This window comes from Netta rufina (genome assembly GCF_964035555.1).
Source record: "Netta rufina genome assembly, chromosome: 22".
Lineage (NCBI taxonomy): Eukaryota > Metazoa > Chordata > Aves > Anseriformes > Anatidae > Netta > Netta rufina.
Window position 1 is genome coordinate 6,997,935 of NC_140146.1, and position 15,411 is coordinate 7,013,345.

The following is a 15,411-nucleotide window of genomic DNA, read 5'->3' on the forward strand; positions in this document are numbered from 1 at the left end:
CAAAGCCTGCTAAAGAGTCCAAAACAACTTCGAAGCTTCATGATTTAGTCAATGCTCCATTAAACCATGACAGTCACTGCTGCCTACTCTCAATGCACTTTTTCCAAGGGCTCTAACCCACCGGCACCTATTCCTCACACCCAGATGCTATTTCTTTCCCTCTTCTGCATACCTCGATATCATCGGCCAGTTGGAGTTATCGGGAAGCCAGGGGAGGCTTCACCGCACCTCGATAACGCGATCTGCGGAGCAGCTCCAGCCCCCACGCAGCAGTCGCTTTTCACAGCTTCAGTACACACCGTAATTGGTTTTGTTTTTACAGATGCTGCTGTAAAAACAAAAACCATTACAGGATCATCAAGAAAGGAAACTATCTACACCCAAATCACCTTCCAGGCTCTGTATGCTTCCTTTTACTTTCATCACCCCAATGCATTTCTCTAACGCCTTCTCCCTTGGCAGCAGTTTCCCTCTACACGTGCCCCCAGACCAAACATCCCAAAGCCAACACACAAACCTCACGAGGAGGGATTTTTATTGCAGGCTAGCCGGGGTTTTCACCGGGGGTAGGGGGAGAAGGCAGAACATGAAAGAAAGTTGAGAGGGGTTCAAAAGAGTGCGCTTCAGAGTCTCACCTCATGTGCTCCCTCTTTCTTTATACGCTCACTTACAGAGAAAGAAGCCGAGCCAGCGCTGGGAGGGGAGGAGGGAAGAACATACAGAATGTTTTGGCATCCTTTAGCTTCTAATTTACTATTTTGGCTTTCTGCGAGGTTACCGAAAGGCCACTCCAGAGAAGGAGGAAAGGTAGAAAATGCCTCCTGTTCTCTGCCTCTCACTGCCCAAGGAAAAAGAGGTCGTGCTTGCGTGAGAGCAGAGTCCCAAACACGGCAGAGTATACAGCAAAGAACAATGAGCTCCCGAGCCTGGGCATTGTGTGCATCCACCTCCCTCTCTCCCCTCCAGACCTCATCAACCAACAAGGCAAATCTCCCCAATCGCCACTCATCCAAACCAGGCCACCGAATCCAGCCCCGATTCTTGATTTTACAGGACGGGCTCAGGGAGGAAAGGCAACGTAAGATGCATTTACCAGAAGTGCTTTTATTATCACAGAGACGCTGCCACCCCTCAGCCACCATGGATTTCTCAGTTCTAAGGGAGCAGCGTACACAAAACAAATGTTTGCCTGGTAATACCAGGGCTACAGAAACCACCACACATCACCCATTCATCTGAATATTTGGCACCCGCCTTTTACAACACGCACTCCTTTTGACCCAGCGTTTGTTTTTATCCGGTTAAAAATTTGCATCGAAGAAGGGGGCATACTACGGGAATTGTGCCACTTCAGGTTTGGTCCGAGAGAGCCGTAATTCTTACTGAATTATGGCATTAAGGTCTGCTGGACGAGGCTTCTCGTTTCACTCCCACCCCCACGCAGGCAAAATAACACCTTTGATTTCAGTAACCGGTCAATGAAAACTCAGGAGTAAACAGACACCAGACCGTAGCCCGCTGACTGCACAAAAATATCCCCAGCTCCTCACCCCCGAGCACATCGCCGCTTCCAGCAAAAACTCCGCGGAAGAAGTGGGCAAATCAAAAATAACTGCAGCCAGCGTGCGAAAATAAAAAGTCCGAGGGGCCGGGCGCCCCAACAATGAATCACATTGTTTGCTTCCCGGCGGATTTCTTCAGCAGCCGGGCTCGGCGGCGAAACCTCGACCGCTGCCTGCCTCCCACCGCGCCTCCTCTCACGCTTGAGAAATGAGGGGGGAAAAAAATGAAGGGAAAAGGGGGCTCCCCGCGGCCGGGGGGGGTGCTGTGAGGGGGTGGGGGTGCCCCGCTCCGACCCCCCCCCCCCCCGGCCGCTTCCTTTGTGTCCCCTGCCCTCCTTCCCCAGCCGAAGCCCCCTCCCAGCGCCCTCCCTCCCCCGGCTGGGGAACCAAAACACGGCCTCAGCGTGCGGGGAGCGAATAATAATTTTTAAAAAAAGGGCAAAAAGCGGCTTTTTGCCCTTTTTTTCCCCCCTCAACCCCCGGCTTTACAGCCCCACCATCCCCCTCCCCGCTCCCCGGGGGGCTCCCCTGAGGGCTTGTCGCGACATATCGTGGCCGAGCAGGGCGGGAAGGGCCTCGCCCCCCCCTCCCCCTTCCCCGTTTCCCTCAGGCTCCCCCCTCCCCGTACCTCGGCGGCGCTCACAGCATCCGCGGCGGCTCCGTTCTGGCAGCCGGGACAAAGCGGCGGCGGGGAGCGGCTCCCCTCGGGCTGCCTGGCGGCGGAGATCCCCTGGCGGTGCCTCAGCGGCGGCTCAGGGGCATGGCGGCGGCGGCGGGGAGGGGAAGGAGCGGGGCCGGGGGCTGTGGGGCGCAGCGGCCGGGCGCTGCCTCCTCCCTGCCCTCACACACACCACACACACACACACACACGGAGCACGCAGCGAGCGGGCACCCAGCAACGCAGCCAGGCCGGAGCCGCCGCCTGCCAGTATCCGGCGCGCCGATTGGAGGAGGAGCCGCGCCCCGTGACCCGCCAGGAGGATGGGACCAATGGGAGGAGCGGATGGAAGTGATTTAAAAGAAGAAGGGGAAGGCGGAGCGGGGGGGACGGGCAGGGCCGGGCAAGGCCCGGAGCGCCTGAGGCGAGGGGGGGAAGCACAAAAAGCGCCCGGCCCCGGGGCGCCCCGCTGCGACCCCCGGCCCTTGGGGGGCCCCTCTGGGGTCTGTGGGGCCCGGCCTCGCCGCAGCAACCCTGGGGGTGGCTCCAGCTGATGCCACGGGGGAGCTGCCACTGGGTGTCCCCTCAGGGGGCAGCGCTGGGCTGAGGATTTGGGGGAGCCCCCCTCCATCCTCCATCCCCCACACCCACTGTGGAGCCCCCCCAGGCCACCCTGGAGCCCCCCACCCGTTCTGAACCCCCACAGGCACCAGGCCACAGTGCCCTCACACAGCCCCTCCGCCGCGTTTTGTTCTCAGCAATAAAATCCAGAGGCTGCCGCTTCTCGCTCGGTGCGGCGAGGGTGTTGTCACAGCAGCAGCATTGCCAATTACCGGGTGGCAATTAATAAAGCGCGAGGTCACCCAGGAGCTTTTTCGAGCCCCTTCAGCCCTCAGCTATCACGCGCGGTTCCGACCGATAGCGCGGAGCTACCTGCGCCATAAATAGAGCAAACTTGTTATTTAACCTTAACCTCGGCTTTCATCCGCGGAACGCGGGCCAGCAAAATAAATCACACGGCCGTAAAGAAAGTCACACGTTCTTCCCGGGGATCTGAGAAATTTCGTGTGGAATTACATCTCCTTTCTGAAAAAGCACTCGGATCTGTCAGGACAGATTTTGCCCTCAATTACACTTGTGTAACCCCAACTGTTTGCTGTCTCTATAAACTGCCTCCATGGCTGACTCCAGCGGTATCGCAGGAGATGCGTTTGAGGCTGTTAACATTATTGCCTTCAGCCGAGGGAAGTGGGAACTGTTTTCACTGAAGAGAAAGGCACACACAAGGAGATTTGAGGTCTGCACATCAGAGGAATTTAGTTCTTTACCCTGAGCATGCAGGACAAATTTATCCCTAGCATAACTTCAGGGACATTATCACCAGAGGTTGAGACACAGAGTTGATTGTGTTCTAATAACTAATTTAGATAAGCGTCTAAAAATGCACATCAGTTAAATGTCTGACACAGCCATTTTGGAGGCTATACTTTAGCTGTCCTTGATAGAGTCTGATTCCATCTCTCCTATTTTCTCTGCTAATTACAATTTCACGTTCCTCAGTCTCTGGATGTATGCCTTAAAAACTGTACAAATTGCCACAACACGGGCGTGCCTTCAGCTTTCTCCAGTCTCCATCTCTGTGATGGCAAAAATTCTCCACAGCAGCCCCTCTCCGTCTCTCCCTCTCCCCTTCTGCTCACCTCCATGTCGCCCCACATGCATTAGAAGCATTTATTCGCAACATTTTGATGCTGTATTTTGTCGTTAACAAAAAAATAAGTCCATTTGCAGGGGATTTCCTCTTACGCCGTGTAACTAACATCTATGTGCCTCCTGAAATCTGCACAGCCGGTTGAAGTGCAGAAGCAGGTGATTACTCACAGCCAGTGACAGCAGGCAGCCCCACATCCTCATACCACGCACAAGTGATCCAATTATAAGTTTGCTTCTTAACCATAGGATTGTTGCAGGAATAGCACTCGAAGCGTTTTCTTTGGCAGAGAGGCAGCCCTCCCTGTGGACAATAATAAACAAAGCCACAGACCTTGTCCTGTAATCTTCTACCAGCTAAAGTAGCACGAGGTTGAGTCAACACAGGGAAGATCAAGGAAGACCCAAAAGCTGCAGCGAGAGATCATTGTCCCCCTATCTGGGCACTGCAGACTTTCACGGTTCACATCCTGCTGGAGGGCGAGGGATGGTGAAATGACTGGGCATGTTCTACAAGTAAAATATTTTATAATACATATGGATTGTCTACGTGAGACCCTAGCAGGTCTTTAGCAAGGCATTTTCTGGCATCCTTGTGATGTTTCGTGTGCCTGTCCCCCAGCCTTCCTGCGAGGTACAGGAGTGCTGATGCAGAGGAAGGCTAATTGGCTAAATCCACAAAGAGACTTAAATTCCAACATGCTACAGAAGGTACCTACACAGAAAACGTTAATCCTCCAAATCCTGTTCCTTACCCCTGGACATTTCCAAAGATCTGATGCAGCAACATTTCTGCTGAGCACTCCGGATCCGAAACACTGCTTCTGCAGCCAGCTGGAAATGTTTCTGTCTTGGCTGCAGGCAGGGTCACACCACAGCCCCGTCGCTATTCCCAAAACGATGGCAGGGCTGCGCGTCCCCGCTGCACACACAGGGATCCATCCATGCAGCTGCTGTGTTGTGGAGGTCATTTAGCCAAAAGCACGCTTCTAGGTGTGACAGGAGAAGGCTGCAGTGTGCCTTGGGGTTGGCAGAAAACAAATAGTGTTGCTCCTGCCTCATCTGCTGCTTTCCCATCTTCCATGCTCCCACAGACCCATCCCAATCCGTCCTGCCAGCTCCCCTTGGGGCCTCTCAACGCAGAGTCCTGCTCCACCAGTCGTGCCTTCGGCTTCCACTGAGGCAAAGGCACGGTAGAAACTACAGATGTTTAGCGTTGTCATTCTTATGTTATGGAAAAAAACATGCTGTGCTTTGTCTGTTACTTTTCCATGATCCTAAACAAACATCTTCTTCATTAGGAAAGAAAAATAAAAAAGAGCCAGTGGCAAAATACCTCTTCGCAAAGGGGCAGAAAGCAGGCACTGATGCAAAAGGAAAATCACTTTCAGACAAAATAGGTCATCAATGCGTGAAGAGTTAAAGTGTTTCATGACAACTTTGCTGCCAAATCCAGATAACATTCATGTGGGTGGAGAGAAGTATCTGTAGTGCAGCCAGCAAACCTTAGAAGCACTCTGGAAGGGAATAAATACATTTACATAATAATGACACGAAGCATTTCTGGATTTATTAGGGTGATGCAAGAAGAACTCTCACTCTGAGTAAAGGAGGATTCCACAGACACTTTTGTCTCCTTTCAGATGCTGATCTGTTTCCTGCGTGTGCATAAAACTTTTCTGACACTTCCCTTTTGCTGCAAAGTTTACTGTCAGCGTATTACAGAAAGCCTGAATTTATCTGTTCAGTCAGTAGCCACAGAGGTTTATTACATGGATAATTGACTTAGCTCTGGCCTGGATTGTTTTTTCTTTGCAGTTTTAGATAACGTTTCTTTCCTTCTCACTTTGTTAGCCCTTACATCTGTTATATGCAGTATATTTAACTTTTTAAAAGTATCTCCTTACATGTGTGTTCTAACATGCCTCTTTTTTTTTTTTTTAATAACTATTACTTTGCCAACTGAATGAAACAAAAATCTACAAGAAAACAAAACAAAACAAAACAAAACAAAACAAAACAAAAACACTCTGACTAGGAACAATCAAGTCAAAAAATACCAATCCTGAGAAATCTGTCACCACCCTTTCAACCCAGCCAGTTAAAACAAGCGAGAGAGGAAGAGATTTTTTTTTATTCCACAGTCATGAAATTACAAACCAGTCCTTGACCATGACAGATGAGTCAGGTTCTAACCTCAGCAATGCAGTAAAAACCCAGCTCTAATGAAACAGGCAAATGTCAATACAGCGATTAGCTTGGAAGATAATATTCTGAGAGGCTTTCACAGATGACCTAACTCCACTTGCAAAACAGGATTAGATTCTTTCTTTCCCTTTTGTAATATCTGAAAACCTGCCCTTTAAATGAAAACTATTTGCTTTGGGGCTTTTTTCTGTTTTGTTTTGTTTACTGTAGAAATCTCAGGAATTTCGGATCCCATTTTCATTTATATTAGCAGAGAACTTTTAGGACGCCTCGTAGTGCTCGAAGGGTGGATGGGTGGGAGCCCCTTCCAAGCAGTCACCTCTACTTAAAACCTCCTGCATGGGTTGCAGTGAAAGCAGAAGCAATGTAAATGAGATTTAAATCAATCTGAGCACATTCCCACACATTCAAGCACATATAAATTTCCAGCGGCTCAACAACATCTGTTAAAAAGAATCACTTTATTCGTTAATCTGATAAAACTTTGTAGAAATGGGTTGTGACTATCAGTGTTTGTGGTAGGGAGCGATACGTGCGCAGCCTGTGCCAGCTATCTTCAGTCCCCTGGGTACAAGCTCTGTGGGGCAGGAACTATAGCTCCGATTCAGGAAAAAAAAACCCGCTGAATATGGATGAACTGCTGAATCGGGGTCTGTGTCCTGCTCGGCCTTTGTTGAAGCACTCACTACTGTAACAACTGACAAAGTGTTTCCAAAATATTTGCCTGCTGGAAAAATAAAGAGTTGAAAACAAACCACTCCAACGCCGTGCTCCCACTGAGCTCTCCTCGTGTGCCTTTGATGCCGGCGCTCTGCACAGCTCCTTGCTGGCCAACCCAGGTCTGTTTCCTACGGGTTTCCACCTGCACAGATGCCTGAGCCAGAGGATGTGTTTGGAAGGGCTGGAGAAGCGAGTGGCCACACGCTGCTGGGGACCACGGGGAGGATGCTCTTGGTGCCTTCAGGGGCACTGGGAGAGGAAGAAGCTGCCGGTCAATTATCATGGGGGTAAATCCTTCCCCCTACAGATCACAGCCTCGGTGGCACGCAGCACATTCCCAGCCTGCGCCCACCTTGGTGGCTTCTTTCTGGTTCTTTAACACCAGGCTCCTAAGCTCCCTGCACGCCTTTTCTATGACCGACAAAAAGCCTCCTGTCTGTATCTCTGCACGTGGCTCAGTCGCCGTGTCTTTGCTGTGAAGTTTTGGAAGCATTGATAACACACACGACTCTGAAACGCCTGGTTTTAAATATTCTGAAACATCCCAGAAATGTTAAGTGTTATAAATTAGTTTCCTCGGGGAACAAAATATATATATATATATTTCTTTTTATCTGTTAAAGCTTTTCCATTTCCCTGACTCAGACCATTTCCTGGTGGGTTCTGCATAATGAATATTAGCAGAGGTTGGCTTACCACAGTGTCTGGTGAGACTCATTTATCAAAGCCCAGGATGTGCGCCATGCAAAGGGGAAAAAATCCCATTGAAAACGAACAAAAAAAAAAATCTGCCCTAACAATCTCTCCTCTCATTTTTGTATACTTGGGCATGTTCCAGTGCACGCAGCGAGAAGACAAAATGGCCATCTGCAGAACATGGGATGTATCTAACGAGAGATTTGTACACCTTGAAAGTCACCGGTGCCGGAGCTGCGGATGACTAATGGCAGCCTTTCCTCCCAAGCAGGATTAATCGCATCGCCCCTCGGGGCTTGTTGCTGTGTCCTCCTTACACCTGGGGACAGTTACAGGGCAATCTGTTCCGTGATTTACTGCTTTTGCAGAACCTGGTAAATAAAGGAAATATAACAAACTTACTCTTCACGACAAAAAGCTTTCAAATAGCATCCCGCCCTGGAAGCAGTCCTTTGAAGCAGAATGCTGCAAAAAGGATCCTAAATAGGATCCACAAAAAAAGATCCTCAAATCAGGCTGGGGCATGTTTAGATCCACTTCTCCAGCCCCAGGCAGGAAGGACAGAGGCATACTCACCCTCTTCTTTCCACCAGTGCCTGTTTGGCACAAGGACGGCACAAAAGGACCACAGGCAAAGGGGGAACCCCGGGGAACTGTGGTGCAGACACCTCTGTGCCCCTAAAAACCCTCAGAGCCAGGGAAGGGAGGGAGGAAAGGCCTCCGCATCCCGAGGCTTTCTGTTTTTTCAAAGCTTTGCTCTGATGTTTTTGAGCCATCCTCTACCACGGATGTGGAACACCTCATCCGTGCCCTCCCCGCATTTCCCCTATAAATTCGCAGCTTCTCCTTCAGTGCAGAAAGTAGTAAATGGATTTATAAGCTTCTCTTCTTGTCCTCAGCCACTGACTTCACTTCAAACTGTTATAAATAAATGGCCAAAGCGTGCGAGGCAGAGGGAGATGGATTGATTTCAGATTTGCATTTTCGCCCTTCCCTCTGCAGACGCGCTCCTCCAGGAGGAGGCTCCGGCTCTCGCCTCCCGTTGTGGCTGCTCCTTCCCCGGCGTTGCGGGGATGTTACCTTTGATGCACGTTTCAATGTGCTTTTTTAAAGGCAGAGAAAAAAAAACTGACAGAAACGGGAAAATTTCCATTTCAAGTGCCATTCCTGCTTCCACCCCCTTTTTCCCCCCTTCAGCTCTCGATGCCTTCAAAGCGCAGCATAAAATGGAGGAAGGAATCCTGCCCTGCCCGGCTCGCTGCGCCCACCCGGGACAGGTGAGCGATGGAGAGGTGATAAACCCAAAATCCCAGCGAGGAACAGCACCCACATGGGACCTCAGCCCTGCCCTCAACACTCACCTTTACCCTGTGGCACCAGACAAGAGGCTGCCAGGTTTTGGTAATTAATAAAGTCGCCTCGCTATGGACACACGCCTCTCCTGCTCAGGCTGGAGATGGGTTCAGGCTGTAGGTATCTCCCTCCACCTGCTCTGGGTGCACTTTCCAGCCCCAAATTCAGCTTTCTTACTGCCAGTGGCTTTATAGCCTGAATTGAAGCCACAACGTGCATCCTTCAATCAGTGCTCATTGCAGCAGACAGGAGCAGAACCTGACTACGGAGCACAACCCCCCCAGGCAAGGACTTATCTGAGGAACTGCAGAAAAAGGGACCGGGCTTTGCAGCCTCGGAGCTTCTCTTCCCCAGCTGGTGTTTGCAGAGCCGCTTCCATGAGACAAATAAAAGCTAAAATAGCGTGGAGGCAGGAGCACAGCCTGGAACCTGCCTCCACAAGAGGCTCTGCTCAGTGAGCAGGATTTGTCACCGACCCACCAAAGCACTGGCCTGGGAGCTTTGGCATACACTGCCTTTTTTTTTTTTTTTTTTCTGGGGTATCTGTTTGGATTTGCACAAAACTCACAGCAATTTCAACCTTGCCCTGTGTGCACCAGGCTTCTGATGCAAAAATCCCCTGTATGTTGTGCAGGACCAAGGCAGGGCTGTGTTTGCACATCCTCCAGCCACCTCTTCAGCCACCGCCAGGACTCTGGTCACAGTGAGAAGGAAGAAAAAGGCAACACAAATCTCTCAACCCGCATTTTGGTTTAATATCCGCATAGCTAGCTGAATAAGCAGCGTCAGTCCTCATTTCTCAGCACCTGCTTAATGCAATATATATTATTCAAGACCCTTCTGCAGAATTTCAGGGAGATGGGACAAGCACATACCATGAGGCACGGATGATGCCCACAGCCAGCAGCTGAGGCACGTCGGCACCTGGTTGTAGGGAGTTCTCCGTGCCCTTTGCTTTGAGTAATTTAGCTGCTGCAGGACCTTGGTGCACGATGCTGTTCATGGGCACACCGCAGGCAGGAGTCAGCTGGTGGGTTCGGATGACCTGTGGGCTTAAAACCCATCACAAAACACACACTATGGAAAAGAGACCCAACAACAGGGGTGTGAGTGGGTTTTGTGGGCTGAGGGTGTCAGGCAATGTATACAAAATCCCCGTTCCTGCCTCCCTGCCTGTGCACATCTTGTGCTGGGTCACCCTGAAACCGAGACATTCAGCAATGTGGAACATCAGCAAAGAAAACATTTTGTCTGGCAGGAAGTGTTTGGTTTCCTTGTTAGTTTGTTTTGAAAGCTTTCTTAAGGAGTTTTCAAAAGCAACATCCCTTCAAAACAAACAAAGCTAAGGCAAGCGTTTTGTTCTCAAAAGGATGAAACAAAACACACCAGCGCGGAAATAATGTTTTGAGCTCAAAGCGTTTTTGCCAAGTTCGTAACCAGTTCCAGGTGGGCAGAGAGGAGCTCTGCCATCCGCCACTGCCAGCAGGAGCTGAGCTGCCTGGAGGGCAGCAGCGGGCAGGGAAGGAGCCCTTGCTCCCCAAAAACCCCTCTCTGGGCAGCACGGAGTGACACAGGGTGATATGGGGGTGACACAGCCCTCGTGGGGCAGAGACACCACGCAGAGCCCTCATCTGCTTGTGAAAGGCACCAGCCCGGTGCTCCCCTGGGTGCTGTCAGCGGGCAGGCTGCATCCCCAGCACGGGACTCCTTCAGCTTCTTTGGATGGCTGGGATGTAACGAGCTGTGCCTCGTTTTCTCCCGCAGACCTTCAGCCTATAAATGCCAACCCGGATGATTAAACACGTTTCTAGACAGAGCTGAACCTGTGCAGTGTATTAGAGGGCAGGAAGGCTCCTCGCGTTCTGTTCTCACAGCCACCCCCAGCTCGCGTCCACAAGGAAATCATTCTGCCCGGAGACACAAAGAGAGCAGTGACGAATGCTTCGGAGGGCGCAGTGGGACCGAGCCGGTGCCTGGCACAGTTCTTCAAACCCCGCTGTGAAAGGGAGCACGAGGCTGCAGCCCGAGCTGCTGCTGCAGGGCAGGCAGGGCTGGCCGGCTGCCCGCTGGGATCCTCTCCCCGCATCCACCACCCGTCCTGGGGAAGCCTGGCGGTGTGCAGGGTGAGCCGAACACCCTCCTGGGGGGGAAAAAGTGGCCACTGTGCCCCCATCACCTGCTCCTGCTGCTCCTTCATGCTGTGGCAGGGCTTCTCCTGCAGCCATCAGCTGGCGAGGATGCTGACATGCGTCTCTGTGGCTGCTGACACATTTCTGTGGCTGCGAGCTCCTGCATGTGGCCCAGAAAGACGTGGCAGGGCTGGCTGAGGTCCTTTAACAGGGACGCCGGAGGGCACAAAGCAGGCAGCGCTTGCCACAGGCTCCCCCGGGATGCTGGGGCTGCAGCTGGACGTGCAGGACGAGACAGGGACAGCATTGTGTGAGGGCTCGCCAGGTGCAAGCAGGAGGGGAAAAAAAAAAAAAAAGAAAAAAACATTCACCCATGCTAGAGGTGGTAAAATCACAGCGAGTCTCAGCACTGCACTGAGCCAAGCAGCTCCTGCGGGGAGCGAGATCGATGCGCTGCTCAATTGCAGTTTTGTTTCTTTTAAAAATCAATTGTCTGGGAGGAAAATCTCTCTGACATTTTGGAATGACACAAAAATTGGGGAATAAAAGTGACTGGGGTGAAGCAGGGGCACTGAGCAATCTGCAGCATCACCCCGGCCAGCACCGTGTCCTTGGGCCCCGAGGAAATGCTTGAAGCTGCAACAGGGGAGGGTCAGGCTGGGTGTTAGGGAAAGGTTCCTCATCCAGGGGGTGGTTGGGCACCAGAACAGGCTCCCCAGGGCAGTGGGCACAGCTCCGAGCCCCCCAGAGTTCAAGAAGCCTTTGCACAATGCTCTCAGACACTTGGTCTGATTTTTTGGCTGGTCCTTTGGAGTTGGACTCGATGAACCTTGTGGGTCCCTTCCATATTCTGTGATTTTATGTGCCATGCACGTGTGTAACGCCAGGTCCCTGCTGTCCCCACCGGGCAGAGGATCAGGCAGTCAGCACCCAGCAGCAGCTGCACCAGAAGCAGAGCTGTGATTTCTGGATGAATTTTGATGCTGAGCAGGAGCAGGAAGGTTACAGCGCTGCTGGGCCTGATGCTGGTGCTGCCGCTGGCAGGCAGGGCCCTGCTCTGACACCACAAAACTGGAAAATCAGTAACCAGAGGAGCAGAAATCATGCCTGGCTCTAACAGCTTCTATTTCTGAGTGTTGTGCTGGCTCTCTAGAGGGGCTAATGTCGAGGGAGAAAGCCAACCCTTAACGCATTTGGCCTCTCATCAATTAGAGCAGGATGGCTCCATTCCCTCCTGCCCAAACGAGCTCTTTGAGATAGGGCCAGTACAGGAGCCAGAAGTCAAGATATTGGTGGGAAATGAACCCTGAGAGCAGGCTGGGCTACAGGGCCAAGCAGCTACCTCCAGGAACCTGGAAACAGAGCCAGTGGGTAATGGGAGAGCTCTCCCTCTCCAGTCCTTTGCATCACTCCATTATGTATCCTGTTACCTGAATAGCTCCCCGAAGTGCCACCTGCCTCTCCTCTCCGCTCATCAGTCATCTCCTCTGCCTGCTTCTCGCTTCAGCTCTGCTTTTAAGGCTGCCTGCTATTCTCAGAATAGCCTCCCAATCCATGTTTGCTAAGCCGACACCTCCTTCTACTCCAAAGAGTGCCAGCCCTGCAAATTATTACAGCAATAAAGACACTGGCTGTGCTACATTTGCACTCCGGTATAAAGCAGAGCCTTTCGAGCAGCAGCTCTGTGGGGACAGCGCGGAGAGGTGAGGAGCTGTGCAGCAGGACTCGAGCCCTGATTAAGGAGCAGACACAGCTCTCCGCCTCTCCAGCACCGCGGGTTTAGGTTTTGATTTTCTGCAATCAAATCGCGTTCCCTGTTCGCTTATTCCCCTCACTCCAAACACACACACCAAATCACTGATCGTTGCCGTTCCTCTAACGCACTTTACATTCTTATCTACAAACCAGGGCCCCGCGCTTCAGCACTTACCTATTCCAGTCTCTTTTCTTCCTTTGCAAGGAACTCCTTTCAATGCTGCAACCTCATTAGGTGGAGCCTGAATTGTCTGCAGCTGGCAGCACCTCGCTGATCTGGCCCAAATACTCTCTGTGATTCCACTTGAAAGCTTTACAAAGCTCTGGTTTGATGGGACGGGGCGAGCACAGCCCCTGACACCGTGGGATGGTGTCGCTGGCGCAGGCAGGCACGTACAACTCGACAGCATCTGACTGAACAGCTCCTGGCTTCACAACCCGAGTGATTTTCTTCTACCCTTGCCATTTTACGTGCAATTTTTGTAAGACACGCCGTGCCTGTAACCGTACCCGCAGCAGCTCTCCATCACGCACCGACAACAAGGTGTGAATGATAATGAATTATTATTACCTGGGCTTTGCTAACAGCACAGTTAACCAGCAGAAGGCTTTTTGTCAGAGCTGGGACCAACCTATTCACCTGAACAGAGGACTCCAGCTTGGTGAATTCCCCCTTTTTTCCCCCGATTAGTCACTGCACACCAGGACACCAGCCCAGGAGCCAGCCCCTGCTGGTGCATGTCCCCGTGTCACAGCCAGGCAGGGCTTTGTCACCTTAGAGCAGCCGGTGAGCTGCTTTCCAGCTCCTTCCTGCCCTTCTGCTGCTTACAGAAAGAAAATCCCCAGGTGTGAACGCAGACTGACCCACCCAGGGAAGGCAGGCTGAGAATTCAGCCTTCACTTTCTGAAGCACCAGGCAAAAACCAAGCGTGGCTCTTGCTTCCCGACACAGTTCTGATAAAAAAGCTTTCCAAACCATTTTGCATACATTACAGGCCTGCCTCTTTGACAGAAGAAGAAAAATCCCTTGATAGGATTTGTATGTAATTAGCTGGTTTATTCATTTAACAGGTCTAATTCAGAGATCAGCTATGTGTGAAAAGTGCACCAGGTTTCAAATCTGCACGGAGTGCAACCAGCTTAGGCCAATGCCTCATGAAAGGACAAATTTGTGCAAGAGGAAGCATTTACCAGGGGCTGAGCTGGGGCTGGTAAATTTGGTATTTATAGCAAAGCTCTTCTTAAGAAGGGCTTGACAGAGGAGATAAATCTCCTAAGGAGAAGCAGTTGCCAGCTGCCCAACAAAGCAGGGATGTTTTCATTGCACCACTTATTGTCTTTGCAGGGAGGTTTGTTCCAGCAGCCAGCTGTGCCTGCATTTGCTTTCAGACCCCATCTGCCGAGCTGGCTGCGGGGCCAGGGAGCCGAAGCCACGGCTGGGGGCTGAATTCACCTCATCCTGATGGGTGCTGGTCCTTTGGATGCTGCAAAACACGGCCCTGGCTCCAAATAAAAACAGCCTGGGGCATGGGAATTCCACATAACTCCACTGAATGCCCCTGTATAAAGATGGCTGTGGACCACTGTCCCTGAGATTGGTGTTTGCCTTTTGAACAGGGGCTGCTTGAATCAGGAAACACACTGCAGCACACCCGACCCGTTATTTTCCTCCCTCCATAGTTCCACTTAGAGCACAGATGCCAAAAACCCCCTGGCCCTGTGAGGGGTGTTTGGCAGGCTGGGTGATGCACTTTTCCCCACTCTTTTTATGAGATGAGGTATTTTAGAAATGCCAAGAGCAGCTGAGCCTTCCTAGTTCAAACACATCGATCAATGGAGACCACAGAAGCCAGGCATCCCCGTTAGCTGTGTGCTGAAGCTTTTCACAGCTCCTGCTCGCATGAGGCAGCTCCAACACCTCCCAGGACACTATCCCACCTCAGCCTCCGATGCACACATTTATTTAGGGATGCTTTAGGGATGTGACATGGCCCTCACACTGCTTTGTTATAGCATTGTATTTTTAAATACCTTTATTTTTTTTCTAATACTTCTGAAGTTTGTGGTTTTTTTTTTTTTTTTTTTTTTTTAAATCTAAAACTGAAGATTTTCTTAAAAATCAGATTTTTAATGTGATCAGCAAGCACCTTGCAGCATCACTGGCTTTAATTTCCTGCTTACTGATTTAAAACTGTAGCAGGTACAAAATCGATTTACAACGCAAGGAACCAGTGCAACACAAGCAATAGCCACAGTGGGGCACTGCTGCGCTCCTCACACCACAGCTTCCCAGCCCTTCCCAGCCATGGGTGTTTTAATCTCCTGGAATTGAAAGACTAGCAGAACAGCCACTGAAGTGAATCAGGAATTCATCTTTTTCTAACAAAGCAGCCATTATGGGGGAAAAAAAAAAGTAAGCAGTAGGAATCGGCTTAAACAACCCCTCCCTCAGTTGTGCAATAATTCATTTTTCTCTGCTTGGCAAGCATTTAAAAGTCACACTTCTGCTTCCCTTTAGATGATGCTGCTGTGACAGCGACCCCACAGTGCTGGGAACAGAAGCCCCGAACATGCTCCTGCTGGTCCCCAGCCCAAGGGATTCTTCTTTCCTCACCTTCAA

The 15,411-nt window shown here is 51.1% G+C and overlaps 1 protein-coding gene across 3 annotated transcripts in view; it reads right to left on the reverse strand.

Moving 5' to 3' along the window:
* Nucleotides 1-2,394, reverse strand: part of RERE (arginine-glutamic acid dipeptide repeats) — a 222,880-nt gene extending 220,486 nt beyond the window's left edge. For all 3 annotated transcript variants that reach the window (XM_084300172.1, XM_084300171.1, XM_084300169.1), the window contains exon 1: nt 2,191-2,394. The gene's annotated coding sequence lies outside the window, so the exon portion shown is untranslated. The remainder of the gene's footprint in view (nt 1-2,190) is intronic.
* Between the last annotated feature and the right edge of the window lie 13,017 nt (nt 2,395-15,411).